Below are 16,037 nucleotides of genomic sequence, written 5' to 3'. Positions count from 1 at the left end.
ACCAAAACATGATTTGCAGCTAGTAAGTGATAATTAAAATAAAGTATAACTATTATCATTGACTCTCGTTGTCCACAAGTGGTAATCTGCAATTATATTTAGCATCTACCACAAACTTGCACTAAATTCTAAGCTACCCAAGGGCTAGTAAGGGAAGTTTCTTACAAAGTTAAACATGCACTTCCATATGACCCAGCAACCACACTCCTAGGTACTTAACCAAGTAAAATGAATACTAGCATTCACACAAAAATCTGTACAGGAATGTTTACATGAGCTTTATTCATAGTCACCAAAAACTGGAAATACCCACTCATCCTAAAGTAGTGAATGGATAAGCAAACTGGTAAATCCATGCAATGGCATAACATTGAGCAATGAGAAGGAATCAACTTAGGACAACACCCACAGGTGCATTAGAAAGAAGCCAATTTATAAAAATAGAACTACCCTATGACCCAGCAATTGCACAATTGGTATTTACCCAAAGGATATAAAAACACTGATTCAAAGGGGGCACATCCACCCCGACGTTTATAGCAGAGTTATCAACAATAGCCAAATTATGGAAAGAGCCCAATTGTCCATCAACTGATGACTGGATAAAGAAGATGTGGTATGGGGCCTCTGGGTGGCTCAGTCGGTTAAATATCTGATTCTTGGTTTCAGCTCAGGTCATGATCTCAGGGTTGTGAGATCCAGCCCCACCTTGGGCTCTCCCCTGGGCATGGGGCCTGCTTAGGATTCTCTCTCTCTCCCTCTGCCCCTCCCCACTCCCCCCCAAAAGATATGTGTGTGTGTGTGTATAAACATATATACCTATATATATATACATATATATATGTATATATATATATATATATATGGAATATTACTCAGCCACCAAAAAGAATGAAGTCTAGCCATTTCCAACAATGTGGATGGAGCTAGAGTATGTTATGCTAAGCAAAATAAGTCAGAGAAAGACAAATACCATATGATTTCACTCATATGTGGAATTTAAGAAATAAAACAGATGATCATAGGGGAAGGGGGATTAAAAAAAAAAGAGGGAGGCAAACCATAAAATGGACTCTTAATGAGAGAGAACAAACTGAGGGTTGCTGGAGGGGAGGTGGCGGGATGGGCTAAATGGGTGATGGGTATTAAGAAGGGCACTTGTGATGAGCACTGGGTGTTATATCTAAGTGATGAATCACGAAATTCTACTGAAACCAATATTATACTATACATTAACTAATTAGAATTTAAATAAAAACTTGAAACAGAAAGAAAGAAAGCCAACTTAAAAGGCTACATATATATGACTCTATATGACATTCTGGAAAAGGGAAGTCTATAGGGACAGAAAATAAATCTGAAGTAGCAGGTGGTGTGGAGAGGGACTAATTGATTACAAAAGGGCATGATAAATAAAAAAAATTTTTTTAAAGAGCATGATGGAATATTCGAAGGAGATAGGACTGTTCTAGATCTTCATTGTGGCGGTGGTTACACGACCATGTGCAACTGTCAAAACTCAGAATTCTACCCTAAGGAGGGTGAATTTTGTTGTATATAAATTATTGCTTAATTTTAAATATTAAGAAGCAAATAAAAGCATCTGGCTATGAAATGGATGGTCTTAGTGTAAACCCAAAACTATGATTTTTTGGTACATTCACTGCCTTTCCCATCAATAGTAAAGATAATCACTGGTTCATTTTATCTGTTTCCTGTGATTTAAAAAAATCTTAAATTCCATTAAAGTCCATTTGGGAACATGGAAGTTTATGACAGTATATTTAAGAGGACTTTTCAAATAAATGTATGGCAATTTCGTTAATTTACTAAGATTATTTGTCACAAATATCAGCCCTGAAAATACCTAAAGTCAATGCTAAACAACTCACAGCTATTCACAAAACATCCTGTGTCCTGGGACCTAATGGGCTGCCCCTCTGCTCTTATTCATCTCCTCCTTAGAGAGAGGTTATTCTTCACAAATTGTTGAATAAGGACTTAGAAAGTTCTGCCCCACATTCACATGTTATTTCATAACCACTTATTTTTTCACCTTATTGACCTTAGTTTACTTTTTGTGTTAAAGGCTACTTCTATTACTTTCAATAGCTTACTATTTCTAATGGAAGTGATCTAAAACAAAAATTTTACCATGCAACTTGCGCTTCCTGAAAAAAATGTATTAATCAACAATGTTTTTACAAAGGTGGTGGATTAAGTTCTCTGACCTGGCATTTTTATTTAAAGCTACCCAACCCATCATCTGTCACATAATTGAAAACTTCCATGTACTAATGGCAAAGGTGGCTTTAATAATTATTTACTAATAAACATATTCTGGCAATAAACAACGGGCCAGTTATTATACCAAGTGAATGGTAGTGTTTCACTTTGTTTAGATACAACAAGGAATAGGAAAAAATAAGTGCTTGTGACTTTCAATTATCAAGTAAGGAGTAAAATCCTCATACTCATTCTCCAATGTTTTTTTTTTTAAGATTTTATTTATTTATTTGACAGAGAGACAGCCAGCGAGAGAGGGAACACAAGTAGGGGGAGTGGGAGAGGAAGAAGCAGGCTCCCAGCGGAGGAGCCTGATGTGGGGCTCGATCCCATAACGCTGAGATCACGCCCTGAGCCGGAGGCAGATGCCTAACCGCTGTGCCACCCAGGCGCCCCTCCAATGTTATTTAACTGAGAGGCAACCTCCATTTTCACAGAACAAAACTAATCTGAATCTTTTTTTTTTAAAGATTTTATTTATTTATTCGACAGAGATAGAGACAGCCAGCGAGAGAGGGAACACAAGCAGGTGGAGTAGGAGAGGAAGAAGCAGGCTCATAGCGGAGGAGCCTGATGTGGGGCTCAATCCCATAATGCCGGGATCACGCCCTGAGCCAAAGGCAGACGCTTAACCGCTGTGCCACCCAGGCGCCCCAAAACTAATCTGAATCTTAACCCATTTTGCACTCTTTAGTCTTCTAATAACAATCTAATAATATCAAATAACAATTTGATATTAAAATGATTCCCTTGTTGGCCTAAAAAAACACATTTTAATTTAAAAAGCCAACCAACTGATGCAAAATTTCCATTTTGCATGTCTGAGCCTTAATGAAGTAAGACCTACAAATTTTTTAATATGTGCCAGGTAAATGCTGTTGCTTAAATATTTTTGTACCAAATTATTTTTATAGAGATCTTCAAAGCAAGCCTACTATCCCTGAATCTTTACTCTTTTAAAAAATATTTAATATAAATGTTTTATATTAATTGCACAGTTACATGCTCAAAGTCCCAACCACACAGAGCAGTGTTAAAGTAGACAGCACCCCTCAGACCAGAGCTTCTGGAGGGATGACAATATAATCCTAGATTACATTGCTGTCCATTCTGGGTTCTAACACAATTCCGTTACTTTTCTAATTTGGAAGCCCACGGAAAGCTACACATCTTTCTTATGGCATGTGGATAGGGACAGCTTGTATATTTTAGGTATATAGAAGAAATATTGTACCTGAAATGTCACCTGACTTTAATAACTCTCTAATAAAAATAGATAATCCTAGAGAATAAAAACACTTTTCCCTAACCTAAATTATGGAATTGATCTCCATACCACAATTTATAGCCTGTCTGATTTTATCAGTATGGATTTCCTCCATCACACCACACATTTCACAAGTTCACATACACAGCTCAGCAGTAAACACGCTTTAAGTCGGTGATATGTCTCCCTTTTGGCATTTCCCCCCCATTACAGTCCACCTTCACATCTGGCACGCTTTTTTTTTGTTTAAAGATTTATTTATTTGAGAGAGAGCGTGTGCACATGCAAGTACAAGTGGGAGGGACAGAGGGAGAGGGAAAGAGAATCTCAAGAAGACTCTGCTCAAGGAGCCCAGAGTCCAAGTGGGGCTCAATTTCATGATCCCAAGATCATGACCTGAGCAGAAACCAAGAGTCGGACCTTCAACCAACCTTGCCACCCAGGTCCCCTCCCCCCCCCATGCTTTTTATCTCATTTAGCCTTTATCCTAATCCCAGGTAATTGGTATTATCTCAATTCAAAGGAGAAACAAAGTTAATTGATAAATACAGTGTTTCTTCTTTAATAATGACCATTATTATTTTTGCACAACTTCTTTGGGTTCCACTTGATCAATGCCAAGTGACTACCCTACACTGGAAGATCTGTGTGTTTCCTTTAGGAAATCACATTCACTTCAGCAACAAGTTAATTCTGAGATTGCAAATTCTATAATCCTCATCTTGCCACCTCCTAGATTCCTCTCTTTTCCTAAACTCTGGAATGAACCTATTCTTTAGCTCTAATAGCTGCATTAAAGAACATAAACACAGCACTTAACATGATGCTGGACACACACTAGCTATCCGTTTCTCTTCTCTGCTCAGTCCCTATCAGCCTTCCTGCCTCACGCACCTCACAACAGAGTCATTCCTTACAAATGCTTTCTCTGGCAGTTGCTTGTCCTTTCCCTGGTATACACAACGTCTACCCACAGGGTTCTGGTGCTGAGGTTGCCATTTTGTGTGAACAAAATACTGTTGCAACTATCTTAAAGGATCTAAAATTTCAGTGAGGGAAGATGAAAAAGTTCTAGAGATGGTTGGTGGTGACAGTGGTAGAACAATGTGAATGTATTAAAGCCACAGAACTGACAGTACACTTAAAAACAGCAAAAACGGTAAATTTTATGTTATGTGTATTTTACCACGATAAAAAATTAATTGCAACTAGAACATTTTCCACCAGGAATTTATGACACCCAACCTCAGCCAGCCGATCTCTGCTATGGGCAATCTATTTGTTCATGCTTATGAATTCTCTGTCACAGACTCTCTACTACTTGTACTATTCCTCTGCATTCTTCCTTCTTCAGTATCTGCTCCGGACAGCGGACCCACTTGAAGGCTACAACCCCTCCACTATGCAGAAGATTCTAAAACACCTATTTCCAGGACCAACCTCTTTCAGCTTCATGCTCCCATTTCCATATATCTGAAAGCGACCTCCTCCTGTGAAGAAGACTGAACTGTATCTTGAAGGACTGGCAAGGTTTTGTCAGGCAGCGCAGCGAAGGAAAGCTCCTGATTTCATGCTGTATGGTGAAGACATCTGCGGCAGATTTGCAAACGTAGCGGCTGCTTGCAGAACTGTTCGTCACTTGCCAGCTGCTACCCTCAGTGGCTGCTTACTACGCTCAGAATGAATCCAAACTACAGACAGGCCTAAGTCCCTGTCCCCTGCTTACCTTTCTAGACTCATTTCTTGCCACTTTGCTTTCAAAATATGTTCCCAAACCGCGCTCCCTCTATCAATCACCGGTTTTGAGAAGGAAGTCAAGAAAAATGTTTTCTTTTCATAAATTTCCACAGGAACCTAACTATTATTTTTTCCAACTTTGAAAGAGCCATGCAGCTTCCAGAAAAGGCTCCTCTGAGGCTTTAAGAAAATAAAACTTAGGCTTTGCCCTTGGCAGGTCAGATAAAGGGTAAAGTGCAGCCAGTTACTTGCTACTAACTTGGGAGAACAGAGGGAGGGCTTTTGTTTCCCCCTTTTTTTGATCAGCTGCCTCATCCAGATTTCTTTTAAGTACTTGTCTTCCGCTCAAGATCCTCATGCACAGCTTGTTGGTGTAACAACAGCTGATTAGCCTTTTGTATTGGCCCAAATATTCTTACACAACAAACTCAGAATATGGAAAGAAAAGATAACCTAAATATAATCAGCACTATCCTGTGTGCAAATCATCCGTTCTACTTCTTTTTATTTTTGTGAAGATTTTACTTATTTATTTGACAGAGACAGCCAGCGAGAGAGGGAACACAAGCAGGGGGAGTGGGAGAGGAAGAAGCAGGCTCATAGCAGAGGAGCCTGACGTGGGGCTCGATCCCAAAAGGCTGGGATCACGCCCTGAGCCGAAGGCAGACGCTTAACGACTGCACCACCCAGGCACCCCCATTCTACATATTTCTTCCCTTTTATTCCACAGATAATAACACACTTAAACATGCAGTTTCCTTTTTGATGCAATCTCAGGAATATATTACAGAAATAAAGAAAACTGCAAGGAAAGAAAAAGAGAATACTAGTCCTTCCAAATTTCAGTACGCTTTCGGATACCTTTTTCTGTGGTAGGAAAGAAGATCAAGGATAAAAAGAGAACTTAAAAAAAAGAAAAGAAAAGAAAAGAGCCAATTTCCATCATATGGGCCTTAAACTGATGAATGTGTATGTGATAAATTACAAATTTACTTGCTTGAAATTTTTAAATTATTATCCTAGCAATCTGTGTATTATAAACTTTACCAATAATGCTGAAACAGATTTTCGATATTAGACTAAGGATGATAAAATATCCATATAGCCTTTAAGACCTAACAGTTCGTACATTAATCAATAGAACTCAAATAATCTCATATTGGTAAACAGCTCACCATCTGTGGAGTATGGCATGTTTATCCTCTACACAGGGTGGCAAAGGCAAATATATTTAGCATCTAGGCACATAACACAAATGGGTAAGGAGACCAGTCTAAAACAGCATGAATTAAGAGTTACTTATGGCAACCTAGAGAATGGATTTTTTAAATTTCAGAAAACATAAAATAACTCAAAAACATTGTGTGGATCAAATAAAATTTTGAGGCATCAATTTGAGGTTTGTTTGGAAATTGTTTTATCCATTTATTCACAAGGAATTTTTGAGCCCCTACATGGGGCTTACTACAGTATACATGGCAGGTTGCTAAGTACCTGGGAATTTTTTAGAAAGTCCGCACCATGACTTTCAATGGCATCTCATCTTCCTTCAACCACACTATTCTTTTCAGTTTCCATGGTCGTAAGGTCTTTCATATGATTAGGTCTCACTATCCCCTGTAGGTTTCCTTTGAACACTTATTCACAACCGTAATTAAATGAAAGTTCATGCAATGTCCTTGTTCAGCATTTGTCTTTCCTACCATTCTCAAAGCTTCTGGAGAACAAGGACGATGACTGTCCTGTTCATTTCTATAGGCCCTCTGCACCCTGGATCAAATGCTTAATACAGTCTCATTAAATGGTCCCTTCCTTGCAAGGAGTCAAAGGAAGAGCAGACAAGTAGAATGGTGACTGACAAGTCTGAATGGGGCCCTGTTACTGCCATGGGGGTAGGGAGGTCAAGGAGGGCTTGCTAGAACAATGATTTCCAAACTTTTTGATGGCACATCCCTCTCAGTATGAAAACCAGGCATTGTATCCCCAAGTGTATATGGATGCATGGGTATCTCCCTGTTAAATGCATTAAACACAAGTATTACTGCACTAAAATGCATACTGTAAAATACAAAAATAGAACAAAGTAGGATGAGGTAAAGATAAAATACTATTTTTGAGGGATCAGTGTGATTCATTCTGCTTTGTTTTTTAAATCTGGGTTAAATATTTGATGATATAGACATTTGAAAGAGCAGACCTAAGCTGGTTTACTTTCATACTTGGTTTTAATGACTTCCCCTAGCTGAGAAAAATTTATTGTTCTAAAGGGAAGAAGTACATCATTGGCTGCACTTACTAAATCATGATACACATTTTTAAATCCCATCTATCAAATATGCAAAAGTTTTCCCTGAAATTCTTCTAGTATATTTCCATCTGCCTTGATGTCTTAGAAAGTGTTATTTTTTTTTAATTTGGTCTAAAACCTACTATAACTATCTCAAAGATTTTTAAAACAAGCTAAAAATGATCTCGTATTTAAGTTTGAATGTGTATGTAGAAATAGTTTTAAAGGGAATTTTTTTTAAATGATACACTTATATCTATTTTGGTGATGACACAATAATGGAAACATTTCCAAACAGTCGTTTCCAAAAATGTTTTGTCCATAACGCACTTTCCCTCTGCTGGTTGCAGTTACTTTCTCACTCAAATGTTACTTTTACCTCAAAAGGACAGGTTTTGTTTATTTTTTCAACTATATCTGCTAGGTAAGAACCTGTTAAATATGTACTGACAGACTTCTCTCCACATGGAGGGTTAGTAAATGCAGAACATTTGTGGTTTTTTGTAAAAGAAAAAGCTATAAAGGTCTTTGGTCTGACAACTCGTTTAAGTATTGTGCCATTATATGACCTACAAATCTGATGTTTATGATGACTTGTCACCAAGTATTGCCAGAATTCCAATACATTATCTAAGATACGTAATCATCACAATTACATAAGATAACGTAATCTTGGTCTTTTTAACCAAGCGTGCCTAAAATTCCATGGGCAGAAAAACCAGTGATTCCTCAAACATTTTGAAGATTTCTGGGTAAGACTCATTCTTCTCCTCATTCCTTCCATTAGATGCTTTATCTAGCACTTTCCATTTGCTGGGCTTTAACCACCTATATGCATAAATTTGATCAACAAAATCCATGACCTCCAGCAGCACCCAATGTAGCCAGGGAGAGACAATAATACATCCAGAACCATCATTGATTTGAGGAGGATTTGCTTAGTTCTTGGGGGTAGGGCTCTTTTCAGAAGTAGAGACACAGGAGCTAGGCGAGGCAGTTACTCTTCTAATCCTATGGGGTGATACCTCTGCTTATCTTCCAATCATTGAAATGGCAACACACAACTATCACTGGCAATTTAGGTAAACTGCTTAACATTTTTCATTAATTTTAGTTCAGTTCAACAATTTAAGTGTAAGCATGGGTTTTGTGCGGAGCCAAAAGCTGAGGATTTAAGATGCGTCAAATAGTCCTGGCCTCAGGAAATCAATCAAGTTGGGTAGAGAGACAAGATAACAGCCAATTGCAAAATACGTTGATGCGAGATATAACCACAGAGTGCTTCAGGAGCTCAGAGAGAGGAATGCAACTGGAAAAAAAGGTTTACCGAAAGACTGGTGGTTGAGCAGGGTCTTAACACTAAAAATTTTTGTTGTTGTTTAAAAACAAAAACCGTACAACGTATAGCCATTTCTTGCCTCAACATTCACACTGCTTCAGAATTTTATTACTGAAATATATGTAACAAACTAATTTCATGCTTGGATAGATTTTAGATGTTTTACATAAAGATAGATATAAAAACAGCCTTTTTCAAAGCCATTACGCATTTTAGGTAGTCAAACTACTGAATTAGCTAGTGGCTAGTATACCAAGTACAGAGCTGGTTCTTCTGAGAAAGGAAACTACTTTGACAGTTCTCCATGACAAAAAGGCAGTGACAAACTCTAAGGGGGATCGGGTGCTAATTTGGAAAAGGAGTGTCAAATGTTGTAGCTCCATCAGGTAGCTGAAGGCTGAAGCTACATGAACTCCAAATCATAAACACTCTACTCCTGAGAGCTCTCAAAGTGCTCATGAACATGAGTTGAAGATGTACCAATCAGAATTGGTCTAGAAGCTGTTAATCATCACAGAAGAGATTCAATGTATGCAAAAATCAGAAAGCAGAAAAATAAATCAAGGATGAGCTAGACTATTGATCATTTTACAGCAATAATTTTATGCCTATTCCAATTTTTTAAATTGGGAAAGTCACCTTTATAGGCTACACTAAGTGTCAACCCTGAGATCAGCTTACTCTTTAAGGAGCTACACCTTTTTCTAATGAACAGAAAGAACATATATACAGTATTACTTTACTTTGGCAGAAAGATGTCCCATCCCCCTCACACGTAAAATTAAAGGTCCTTGGTTCCTGTGTAGTTGTGTGTTGTTTCAAAAAAGTTTAATGTCGGAGAGTTAAACGAGCATGTTGAATTTATAGCATAGCTGTTAATATATTAAAGCCATAATTTAACATACCCACCAAAACAAAAGAACCATGCCTGATCATCCTGAAGTTTTCTTCTCAGAATATAGTAAAGGCCACAAACAAGCAGACTGGCTTGACTTTGCTCTTGTTCAATTTAAGTTTTGCACCACTTCACTCATCTCACTAGAAGATGAACAAGGAATATACTTCTTCCATTTGGCAAGCCAAATTGGTTACTATCCTTTATCCATAAATGGCCAAATCCAAAATCTGCCTTAGCATCAATCATTAGCAGACCTTAAAATGACTTCCATCACATAATCCAATCCCTGGCTATCACACCCTTCAAGATCTGACTCTAATTCATTGCCTCCTGCTTAAACCTACAGATTGTGACTTCTCCCGTATAAGAATTTCACATCTCTTTCACAAAAGCTACTTGTCTTGTGTATCTTCTCCTAACATCGAATTAGGAACTTTTTTTAAAACAATCACTCCACAGTAAACCTGTTTCTCTAACAGAACTTTGGGGATGAAAATGACTTTAGATGCCATCTAACTCTGAGTACGTGACAGATGAATCTTCTCCACAGTTCTTGTAAGTGCTTGTCTGATTTCTATCTGAATACCACCAGTGATAGGAAAATAGCTCTTGAACATACCATTCTGCTTATAAAGAGTCTAATTATTAGGAAATCCATCCTTAAGTTTTTATTACTCAGTCCATAACACAAAAATACACATGAGGTTATATCAGTTACTATTATTTTACCTAGGACAGGTTTATCGTCTCTACCAGATTACAATTTGAGTCATTTTATATTAGCTTATTTTTTAATTTTAAGATTACTGTAAGGCCATTGTTAATCATTTAAAATCTACAGACAAGGGGTGCCTGGCTGGCTCAGTAGGTATAGCATTCAACACTTGATCTTGGGGTTGGGAGTCTGAGCCCCACATTGGGTGTAGAGATTACTTAAAAATAAAATCTTTTAAAAAAATTAAGTAAATAAAATCTACAAACAAGTTGTAAATAACAAAAGTGATTCTCAAATCTAGTAGTACCTGCTGTTTGTTGTTAATCCCCTCTAGTATTTTTTCTGCATATTATATAAAATGTAACTTAGTACAGTGTGAATGACACGTATGCATACTATGTTTCACTGTAAGCACTTTTCTATATTTTTTGAAAACCTGTTTTCAATATTTGTGTAACATATAATCTCGTGACTAAGTCATAATTCATGTAGCCATTTCCCTATTGTGAAACATATCCATAGTTTCCTGTTTCTCTCCACCTGATGTGATGTGATAAATCATTTACTAGATCACTCGGTAACTTCTGGTAGATTTCTAAAATTGGGGCTGTGGGATCAAAGGACATGAACATTTTTAGTGCTAATGATACATGTACCAGGTACGTTCTCATATTGCTTTAACTACTCCCCTTTCAAAGAGTTTCTGTTTCACAGGACATTCTGAGTAGGCAGGTAAGTCAAATGACCTCTGTTCCATGGCCATATCTGATGGGATCATGGGTAAGTGCCTACCAATGCTTCACTATCAGTCTCTCTCCAAGGCATCAGTAGTTGGGACTTTGTTTCTGCTGGGCACTGGGACTAGGAAGTGGTGTGATTGAGATTTGGGGTGGCCCTGTTTTCTGCCATCCGCATGGAGACAGAAGAGGCCCGTCTAAGGGAGAGAGAGTGTAACTGTCTTGGCTCCAGGCTCCCGTGAGGCCTGGATGAGTGTACTGTCCCTTGGCTCCAGAAGATAACTTTTTTTATTGTTTCTATACATCCCTCTTTTCTCTTAACTTATAGGGTATTCTTCTATCCCCTGCAACAAAATGTTCTCTAAAATAATACATATTACCAAATTGTTTTCCAATAAATTCTACCAATTTACACTGTCATTTGGAGTGACAACGTTATCTGAAGTAAGGGTGCCAGTCCAAAATATAACTGTTCAGGAAATTTTTGCCAGTGTAATAAAAGAATATTTATTTTGTATATTCCTTTGATTGTCAATTATATAAAACTTTCTTCTCATGTATTAGTCATTTGTGTTTCTTCCTTTTTGAAATAACTGTTCATGTGCATTGACAATTACTAACTAGCCATGGGCTTCTTAAAGACAGTAAAACTCATTAATTCTCTCTTCATTTCTTTGGAATCTTATCATTTCTCTACCCCCTCAGCTACTGCAGTATTTAAGTTTCCTGGGTTTGGGGGGAGGGTTTTTTTTTTTTTCCCGGGGTTTTTTTTGCCTATGTTAATGCAATGGTTTTCTAATTTAAAGAAAATTGAGCATAAAAGCTAAGAATACAGGATTGAAGCCAGAATGAACCGGGGTTTTAACCCCAGTTATCACTTAACTATTAGTAAACTTGAAAACAGTGAATATCTCATAGCGAGTTTTATTTGTTCAAACGACGATAAATTCCACTCATCTCAAATGTCTGTTAAACATTAACTGAGATGATGAATGCACTTTGCATTGTTTGACAGAGAAAACACTAAAAGTTGGTACTAACGCAATAGCAGGAATTGTACTAGAGTGCATTTAAACTTGCGTGAACTAATGTGCTTTGCAGACACAGAAATCGGCTATACATGAGTAGCACAAACCGGGTGCTATATGGAGCTTAAGTTGCGGAGGGAACCTGACCCCAACGCTCATGTGCCCTGTATGCATGAGATAGAGGTCATGAGCCTGCTGCTCCCTCATTTCATGCAGAATGGCCTTTATATGCAGACAAAGTAAATATTTCATCTCATGCCCACACCAAAGCAGTAGCGTTCTCTCTTCCAACCCTGGGAACAAAAAAAACACACACCAAACTCAATGAAAGAGCTGATCTCCAAAGCAATGCCTCCCTAAGGAAATTCTCAAGGACCTATTTTTTTTTTTTTTTGGCTCTATGCAAGTTTTACTATAAGTGCTGACTTTAGAATCTAAATATCAAAAGTAAGATAGGATAACCATCTTGTGGTGGTGATCAAGAGAAGAAAAACTCTGCCCTCTGCGGCTGAAGAGAAAGATGATAAAGATGCAAAAGAAGAATTCAGGCTGCCTTGGATATGATTCCTTCCAGTGTTTCCATCATTTAAGCTGCCAGTTATCTTTCTAGACTACAAAACGGAAGATCTACTCTCAGAATATTTAAAGCTACTCAAAAGTTCTTCATTCGTTACAGGATACAGTAAAAACTTCTATGCAACCCAGGATCTGCACTCTTGAATCCCAGCATGCCTTAGCTCAAGTTCTGCGCTCAGCTACCGGCACTTACCAGGCCTCTCCTGCCTCCCTGCTTTTGTCACCTCAGACTAGAATTTCCAGCCCACTTCCCCTGTATGGTCAGTTCCCTGCTCCTCTACCTCCTGCACCTCCTCAGTCAGCAAACACACTGAATGCAACTGACTGGTTAACAGATTGTTAACTGAGCACCTGTGGGCAAAGGCCATGTCTGATCCAGTTCTTCATCCAGAATCTAGCAAGGGCAGATGAACATGCAAAGAGTGTTCTTGTGCAGGTGATAGATATGTTTATGGCATAGATTGTGGAGATGACTTCGCAAGTGTATACTTATCTCCAAACCTCATCGAGTTGTACATGTCATATGTATGGCTTTTTGTACATCAGTCATACCTCATTATAGTGGTTTTTTAACAACAAAAGTGTTGAATAAGTGAATGTGGGAGATGAATGAATGAATGTGAGTGAGAATGAAGGGAGAGATCAAAGAAAAACTTACCCTATAGAGAGAAGGCTAATAGTACTTCCAGGCTTTCACTGCCAAACAGGAGCAAATATTTCAACATTCACGGAATTATTATCCATGCCCCTTAGAGAACATCACAACTATCACCATCATCTTTAGCACTAATAGGAGTTTTGAATTTTACCTCCTTCAGTATCCATGATAACCCTATAAGTTATAACAAATGGGGAAACAGGTGTGGAGAGGTTAAGTAACTCGCCTGGAGACTTCCAGGTAGCCAGTATGAGGGATGGAACTAAATGTAGGCTGCTTGTGCTCTAAACCACTGTACTGAATGCCTCCCAGGCTTGCCCACTAAACTCTGACTTTGGAAAAGAGCATATATTCAACAGTAAGTCCTGAAAGTAAAGATAACATGCAGTGTGCTTTTGAAGTGCTAACGGAACATGGTATGATCCTGATAGGCTCTCCTCAATTTCCTCCTGAATGAAGTGGGGATAACAGCTCCCCCCTCCCAACCCCACTGCACTGTATCATGCTGGCTTCTTATCATTTGTGTCTCAGCTTTATGAGACCTCCTCAGATAAGCATTTCCTGATTAACCAATCTGAAGTTTGCTGCCCTAAAATCCCTCAACACATCACAGTTGCCACTATTTGAAATGAACATTCTTCATTTATTTGTGTATTATCTGTCTCCCCCTTCTACTATATACTTTTCGCTAAAGTCCTTCCCCTTTGTGTTCTGTGCCCTACCCTCTACACCTACAATACTGCCCAGTAGAGAGTAAATGTTCACTAAATGTTTGATGGGTGAATGCAAAGTTATCGCTGATGATCTTAACATACCAAAGAAAGAATGTCTCAGTAGGCAGCAGAGTGGTCCTGGGCAAGGGGAAGAAGGTGGTCGGCATGGTGGAAGCTGAGAAAACGGAGGCCAGGTAAGTAATCACAGGTTGTATGTCTCCAGCAATGTTCAAAGAGGATGCATTAGCCCACATCAGAAATACACTAGCCAGATGACAAGTGTGCCCTCAAGCGGAACTGTACTTGTCCTCAGAGTGTCCTTCCCCAGTGCTCCACCCCCACCTGCTCTGGGCTCCACAATCACCAAGCAACATTCCGATCATCACTTTACTTCTGCTACAGATATGGATATAAGGAAGAAAACATGCAAACTAAAAAACACAAACATCTAGTTGGCTTGAAAGTTTTAGTTCTCATTTAAATGCCTCAACTTCTGGGGCTCCTGGGTGGCTCAGTCGGTCAAGCATCCACCTCTTGGTTTCAGCTCAGATCATGATCTTGGGGTAGTGAGATAAAGCCCTGCCTCAGGCTCCATGCTCAGCTGGGAGTCTACCGGTGATTCTCTCCCTCTGCCCCTCCCCCCAAAATAATAAATCTTGTTTTAAAATGCCTAAACTTTGGGCGCCTGGGTGGCTCAGTCGGTTAAGCGTCTGCCTTCAGCTCAGGTCATGATCCCGGAGTCCCGGGATGGAGTCCTGGGATTGAGTCCCATATCAGGCTCCACTCAGCAGGGAATCTGTTTCTCCCTCTACGCCTCACACCCTGCTTGTTCTCTCTCTCGCTCTCTCAAATAAATAAAATCTTTAAAAGTAAATAAAACGACTAAACTTTAAAAAAAAAAAACCCTGTATCTGTTTCTCAGGAGCTTGGTTACTGAGGAACCACCTTTCAAAGCTGCTTTTCCTCTGGGCATACTGAAAATCGCATCTGTGAGACTTTAGGGTGACATCCCCATGATCTGCTCCTTACGTAAGGCTTCAGTGTAGCAAGTCAGTTGACTTTACCCTGTATCTTTGCATTCAACATGCAATACTCAACATTAGCTGTTTCTGCCACTCAAATTTTGTGACCTTGGATATGCGGCTTAATCTTCATGCGTCTCAGGTTTTTCTCTGTCAAATGAGAGCTGTCAAACAAGATGATCCTGACAGATCCTCAAAATAGGTGACAATATGCGAAAATTATGTGAAATTATATGAAAATAAACATCCAGCAATACATAATAGGGATCTAAAAAATCCAATAAATTCCATCTGCTTGCCTTATGGAAACATACCTTGTCGCGTGATTTCATTAATCTGAATTCAGGACCAGAAAGTTGTTTTTAAAAAGTAAAAAGAACACAGGATTTAAGCAGAAAAGGAGGAAGCAAAGGAGGGAAGGAAAGAAACAACTCCTTACAAGGCAAGTCAGTAACTCAACCCATTTGTTACAAAAGAACAATTAGCCTCAGAGTGGGGGTTATTTGTAAAATATGGAACTTTTCTAAGAATAAGGTATTGCTAGACACCCTCAACACAACTCCATCAAGCCACCCCTAAACCTGAAGTGGTGGCAACTGAATGAGAAGAGGATGTGCGTGTGACACGAAACCATTCCAAGGACGTGCTGCTGCCTCCACAGACCCCCATTCATTGCCAATTTATACAAAGTTTGCCTTTCTATTCTACGGAAGCACAGAAGCAGTTATGAACAGAAGAGGAAGCATTTCAGAAGAAACAGCCGCTGATAATCAA

The 16,037-nt window shown here is 38.8% G+C and overlaps 1 protein-coding gene across 4 annotated transcripts in view; it reads right to left on the bottom strand.

The window, feature by feature from the left end:
* FGD4 (FYVE, RhoGEF and PH domain containing 4) overlaps nucleotides 1-16,037 on the bottom strand; it is a 198,789-nt gene that overhangs the window by 93,642 nt on the left and 89,110 nt on the right. The gene's annotated exons all lie outside the window — the stretch shown is intronic.

The sequence above is a fragment of the Ursus americanus genome, chromosome 25, assembly GCF_024610735.1.
Source record: "Ursus americanus isolate L20-20 chromosome 25, mUrsAme1.1.p, whole genome shotgun sequence".
Lineage (NCBI taxonomy): Eukaryota > Metazoa > Chordata > Mammalia > Carnivora > Ursidae > Ursus > Ursus americanus.
The sequence above is the reverse complement of the archived record's forward strand: the minus strand, read 5'-3'. Positions and strand labels throughout refer to the sequence as shown.